Here is a 6,457-nt window from a genome sequence, read left to right as displayed (position 1 = left end):
TCTTTTGTCGTAAATGGAGAAAACTGTCCAACTGTATCATGTGACATGGGAAAAATATAACTGATCCATATGGCTATGGGAATGACAAATGGACAAATTGTCAGCGCAGCATTCTCATATTACCGCAGAACAATGGTCAATCCGGTTTGGGACTGTCGCCACGGCGCGGGGAAATCTGCGCAATTATGCTGTGAACGACCTTGACCGCCAAACTAACAAGTCAACCCAATGTTACTACGGTTTAAACATTTCAGAAGTTAGTGCTTAATTCATTGGCGGTAAATAACCTTAGGCAACATAGAGTAAACAGAGAATGGGTCATCTTGACCTACAGATAATGCTGTAACCATTGAGAATGTGAAGTTGTTTGCGAAACGACAGGTGTACCGGTTTTGTACTTGATAACATACTAATCCGAAATTTGTTCAGGGGAGGTGTGTTGGTGCACCCTTGCAACCTGTCACGTGCGAGCTATAAAGAAAGTTCCGGCATCATCTCGCTTGTATAAGTCGGCTATAAATAACTTTTAAGACGTTCTGCGTAGATAGGTGTCCACTCTAGAGAAACACACAACCCAGATTCTGAAAGAACTTCAAATAAAAACAACAGATGACAAACGATGTCAGTTGAATTGAAGATGTAATCACCCGTAATATTTTTTTTTTTCACTTAAGAAAGTTTCAGTGATAAGATAGCGCACAAGTGTTCGGAGAAAAACTTCAGATATGTCATTTTCCCCAGGGCTCTGCCTGATTTCCCTCCAGCATACCCATGGCGGCCGTCGTGTATAAGTGCAATACGGCGTAAAACGTCATTTAGGTAAATCGTATAATTAGATTCAGGCATCTCAGAATCAGCACGGAAAAAATATATATTATCTTTTCATGTAAAGATCAATGTCATCATAAAGGTATTAAATAGTACAAAAGTAAAACACTATTATACACCATTAAAATTCATCAAATTTAACAGAAGGTATGTTGTCTCCGTGATGCTAGAATGTATTGTTATTGCAACAGACATATTCTATTATTTAACATAAAAATCGTATTAGATTCACAGGGTATTATGTTAACTATGATACATCATCATGCTATAATAAGAGAATACATTCTAGCATAACTCAGACAACAGACTTCCACTTAACATTAACGGATTACTTTTGTTGCTGTATGGTGAAAGAAACAGGTAAAGTAGACGAAAATCATCCAAACAAGATGCTTTAACATGTGACGACATGGTATAGCTACAATAAAGTAAGCCGACATTTAATTTGTGGGATTAGGCTCAGGGTATCTGACGTAAAAAAAAGCATGACACATCCACAGAGCCCCACCCACAGACTGGGTTTAAACCCATACTGGGTTTGAAGTCCTAGCGATTGAAACGCGAGCATTTTCACCACCCAGCCATTCGATCTCGTGTATTGCCCTAGGTAGAAACAGTTCAACTGTATCATGTGACTTTTCAAAAATATTAGGCAATATGTTGAATCCAGTTACTGATTACTTGTCCCTCCGTAGTTCAGAAGCACAAATGACACCTATTTCCCTTGGGAAATAAGAATTTTGGACCCCGACGGATAAAACAGTTTGACCTTCAAACTCGCCTATTGTGACACGGGTATTTTTTTCGGAAAACTCTCCAATACTCAATCTCCATCTGACGTTTACACCCAGAGTTCTCTCTCTGCCTTACAACTTCAAAAGATCTCTGCACTTTGACGACCTTGTACCGATAACTTACTGCTCATTCGTAGTAAACCGAAACATAGTATGACTTAACAGTAGTTCGTGGGAACGTTTGAAAGCAACCCCCATATGGCCGTGGGTTTCTCCTGGGCTCTCACCACAATGGTGGTCGCCGTCGTAAAACTGATATATCTTTGAGTACGGCGTAAATATCCAATTAAATAAATACATTAATATTTTCATTTCATCTTTTATTCATCATAGACCTTATATTGAATACATAATGAATATATGTGGAATACATTTGGCAGGAAGAAAGCTCACAAGAGCTTGATCTCTCCCATGGAATGTAGAGGGTTATGAAATAGGGTACACATTTATTTGTTTCTTTATTTGATTGGTGTTTTACGCCGTACTCAAGAATATTTCACTTATACGACGTCGGCCCCTTATTATGGTGGGTGGAAACGGGGCAGAGCCGGGCAGAACATTTATTATGTGAATTTTATTTACCTTTTTTATATTTAGCATTGACCTAATAAATTAATATATCACAATAAAGCAGACCACACTAAAGTAGAACACAGTGGATTGTAATACAGTAAACTCTGACATGGTTTATTAAGAAAAAAAGGCCCGACAGAACTAAGGTCGTACTCGCGATTTATGGAGGTAATTCTTATCTCAACAGAGCACCATTTAAGTTCAATGTAAACACAATGTGTTAAAATTTTCACAGAGCTGTTAAGTAATAAATTTGTACTTGAGGGTTTCTTAATTTATGACCTCACTATTGATTTCCCTCGTAAAAATGACCTTCGTTCTGCTGTAAAGACGATCTCGAACTTAATTTTGCACTCGGTTTGTCCCCCATACCCTACTCAATCGTACAACCTGTCTTAACAAATCTCTTACCTTGACAGTTGTAGACAGCTTAATACATTAAGTGATTGGGGAGTGTGTTACCTCTGCTGCAGATCCGGGATTAATCCCATTCGAGCTAGAGGTTAAAAAAAAAAAACAGAAAGAAATTGTCTCTTTCTCTTAAAGCTGCGGCCAGCTTGTGCGATTTGTCGCATCGCCTTTTCGCATTTGCCCAGTCGGCATTATTTTATAATTCACGTTTTGAAGGATGAGATGTGTGTAATTATACAAACTGTATGAAATAACGTTTATTGTGGTTTGGTTTAACTAGTCCAGTTCATGTATGCATGCGTGCTTGAGTACTAATCTAGTTCGACGAGTGTAGGCGACAAATCACTCTGTATAAACTGATCTTAATATATACGCCCATGTTGAAAAATATTATATTGTACTCACCTATTACACTAAAGTACTGTACATAAATTCATCCCCCTAATGCCTAAGTTTACGAAGAAATCGAAAATATATATTTTCGTGTTTGTCGTAGTATTTAGTATTTAGTAGGGCTTTCAACTCGCCGGTCCTAACTTAAAGGCGAACATTTTCCCCACTCAGCCAGGCACAACTCACACCGTCGCATATATGGGCTAGGTGTTTCGAGTTCCAATTGTTTTGTCCCTAAAGGTACAACTGTCGCACTGTATCATGTGACTTGTCAAAAATGTCATAAGGACATATGCACGCGGTGCGAGTCCAAGCCCGCTCCGAGGTAAAGACTGTAATGTCCGCGATCTCGCTAATCGTGAGGCCTTGTTGACAATAGCCGGTAGACAGCGCTTGTGTGGCCGTTCTCACAGTTTACAGTTCGTTAAGGTCACCTTACTACACACACATGTACACAAATACACAAAATATATGTGAAACTGTGCATACTAATGATATATATATATATATATATATATATATATATATATATATATATATATATATATATATATATATATATATATATATATACTGGTGAACAAATAGCATCTAAATTTGGACTGAAATGTGCACACCGTACATCCCGCTAATGAGCTGTAAGAGTACATGTACAGTACAAACACAGGCTGAAAGGCAGTGATGAAGTTTAATCCCGTCAACAGACAGTGATTATGTACGATGCCACGTCTGGTGTCAGTTTATTGTGACTGTGTGTCACGTCTGGTGACTGTGAAGGCTGTCACGTCTGGTATCACTATATGTTGGGACTTTATGGGGTGTCACGTCTGTTTTTTTTTTGTTTTTTTTTTTTTTTGCATTCAGAATGTGTGTCGTGGGGGGTGGGATGGAGGTGGGTCTGCTGCGTGTAATGAAGAAAACACATGGCTGTAGCGTTACAATATACATGAGGCTACATCGATCAGTTTACACGGTAAGCAGCCTGCACTCAGGCGTGTCGTGACGTCAGCAGTGCCCATACAAAGTTAAACCTTGGGCGACAATGAGATTACAACAGAGTTGCAGACATAACAATCGAGCAATTGTTGCCAAAATTGTAACAAAAAAAAAATTAACACTTTTGTGTAAAGACCCTACCCCCACTTCCACCCGCACCCCAACCCTGAACCATATTTGTTTTACACATTCACAATTAATGGCATTCCATTCCAATTCACACCTCAATTTTCACATATTTGTAACAGCACACTTAACACATTTATTTATAAATTTTCCGAAAGAAATAGTTTAAAAGGGTTTCTAACGGATCTAAGTAGCCTTTCAGTATTCATCGGTCATTTTCCAAACTCACAAGTTATATACACATCTATTTGCACTTGACAAATTTATTCCAAACAGGGGCGGAAGTGGTTAGCGTGACAGCAAGGCGCAATAACCCAAGAGCCTCTCACCAATCAAGTCGCTCTGGGCCAGCTCATGTAGGCTTCCTCTTCGGCTGTACGTGCGAAGGTCTTCCAGCAGCCTGTGGATGGTTGTGGGTTTCCCCAAGTTCTGCCCGGTTTCCTCCCACCATAATGCTGGCCGAAGTTGTGGAAGTGAAATATCCCCGAATAAGGTGTAAAACACCAATCAAATACATGTAAAGGAATAAATATCCAAATCAGTTGCTATCAGCTGTATTTGGTGTAAAAACCGCCAAAAAGTTGCATTCTAGAGTAGAGATTATAAAATATTACTTTTTATTATCGAAACTAACAGTTTTTAATAGTACGATTCTGTCTTCTAATAAAACTTTAGAACACATTTCTAACTATCAGAATCACACAAAATGTGTAACTTACTATGCATTTCACCTTAAAAGATTTGGCCAATAAAAGTGCACTTTCAGAAGCAAATAAATACGTTTAAATTATATTTCCTTCGCCAACAATTAAGTTTTTCTGATCAGAATTTAATCAAACTTCACAACAATATCTTAAGTGGAAGAATCAATCAGAATCAAGCAAAATGTGTGAGCTGAAAAAAAAGTTGAAATTTAAGTAAAATGCACTGACCGTGGACAAAAAATATGAGTCATATACGGTACGTATCGATTGTTCACGTTCTATAAAGAGGGTAGAACTTTCTGGAATCCCTGCTTTTTGCATCTAAAGCTATAGCTATCTATCTGTATGCCCGAATTCAACCTGTACAACCTGGCATTAGAAGGAATTTGATTAATACATACTGTGTTCTGCATACACTGTATGAGACACTGCGTGTGAATGAAACCCTTTGAATATCACGCAGTGTTTACAGAAGGATAGTAAATACACCCAAAGAACTTTGTGACACACACGTGTCTGCTGAGCCACAACACAACGTCCTATTGTTTACCCCATTAAAAGCACCATTAAAAGCACCATTTTTCACGGCCACAAAAGCGCTCGGCAAATATTTTGCTCGTGACTGAATTTCCAATCCATTGCTGAGGTCACGCAACGAAGTCTAGATCCCATTTACAAAACCTTGGCGGATACTGCCGGATACGAGTGACCCATCTCTTCAAGTTTGCACCAAAGACTGTCCACGATTTCCACAGTTCTTTTATTATTATTGTTAATGAAGGTTAACGTCCTGCCTTGAAATTACCCGGATGTTCCACAGGTGATTAACGACGACCTACGCCACATATTTACGAATATCAGATCACTGGACAACATGGGAATTTCAAGTTCGAAATCTGTTATCTTTGAAAGTCGAAAAAAAAAGTCACACTGCACCATGGGACCTGCTACAAGTTTTGATTACATTTATTACAGCATGGGCGTTTGTAAAACGCTTCAAGTTTTTAATTTAGTGCAGACGAACGAAGGAGAAAAAGGAGAAAACAACCGAGCGTTCATGAGCTTAAGAAGTCCCTACACGAAATGGATGCTATTTGTACCTCTAAAACACGGAGAGACAGGTGACTAGTGAATTAATGTTAAGAAAAAGTTTCTTTACATTTTTAACCAGTCCCATGATACACAAAGGCTGTTTTTACTATTCAGCATGAAAATAATTCGAACTTGGAGCTCCCCAATTATCCAAAGACTACATACAAAAACATGCACCCTCCCCAATGAAAAAGCATAAAATATTATCCAATGTTAACTATTAATTACTTTCATTACTTCTTTTTCGAGGATGCAATACACACCATGCGTTGTTTATTGGAAACTTCTACACTAGGGGTTATAACCTGGCAAACAAATGCATACACACTTCTTTCTATCTGGCCCAATCCAGAGCCGATTATTAGATAGTTTGATGCAGTCGGTGACGTCATCATGTAGAAATCCGCTGCGCTATTAATATCTTCGGCTATGTGAATAATGCTAAACATACCGTCTGTTCAACTCTGGCGACAATTACAAAGACAAGATTAAACTTAAGTGATTGTCACGTGATAGGCACTGCACGCATGAAAAGCAATG

Source organism: Liolophura sinensis, chromosome 10, assembly GCF_032854445.1.
Source record: "Liolophura sinensis isolate JHLJ2023 chromosome 10, CUHK_Ljap_v2, whole genome shotgun sequence".
NCBI lineage: Eukaryota > Metazoa > Mollusca > Polyplacophora > Chitonida > Chitonidae > Liolophura > Liolophura sinensis.
This window is presented reverse-complemented; position numbering follows the sequence as displayed.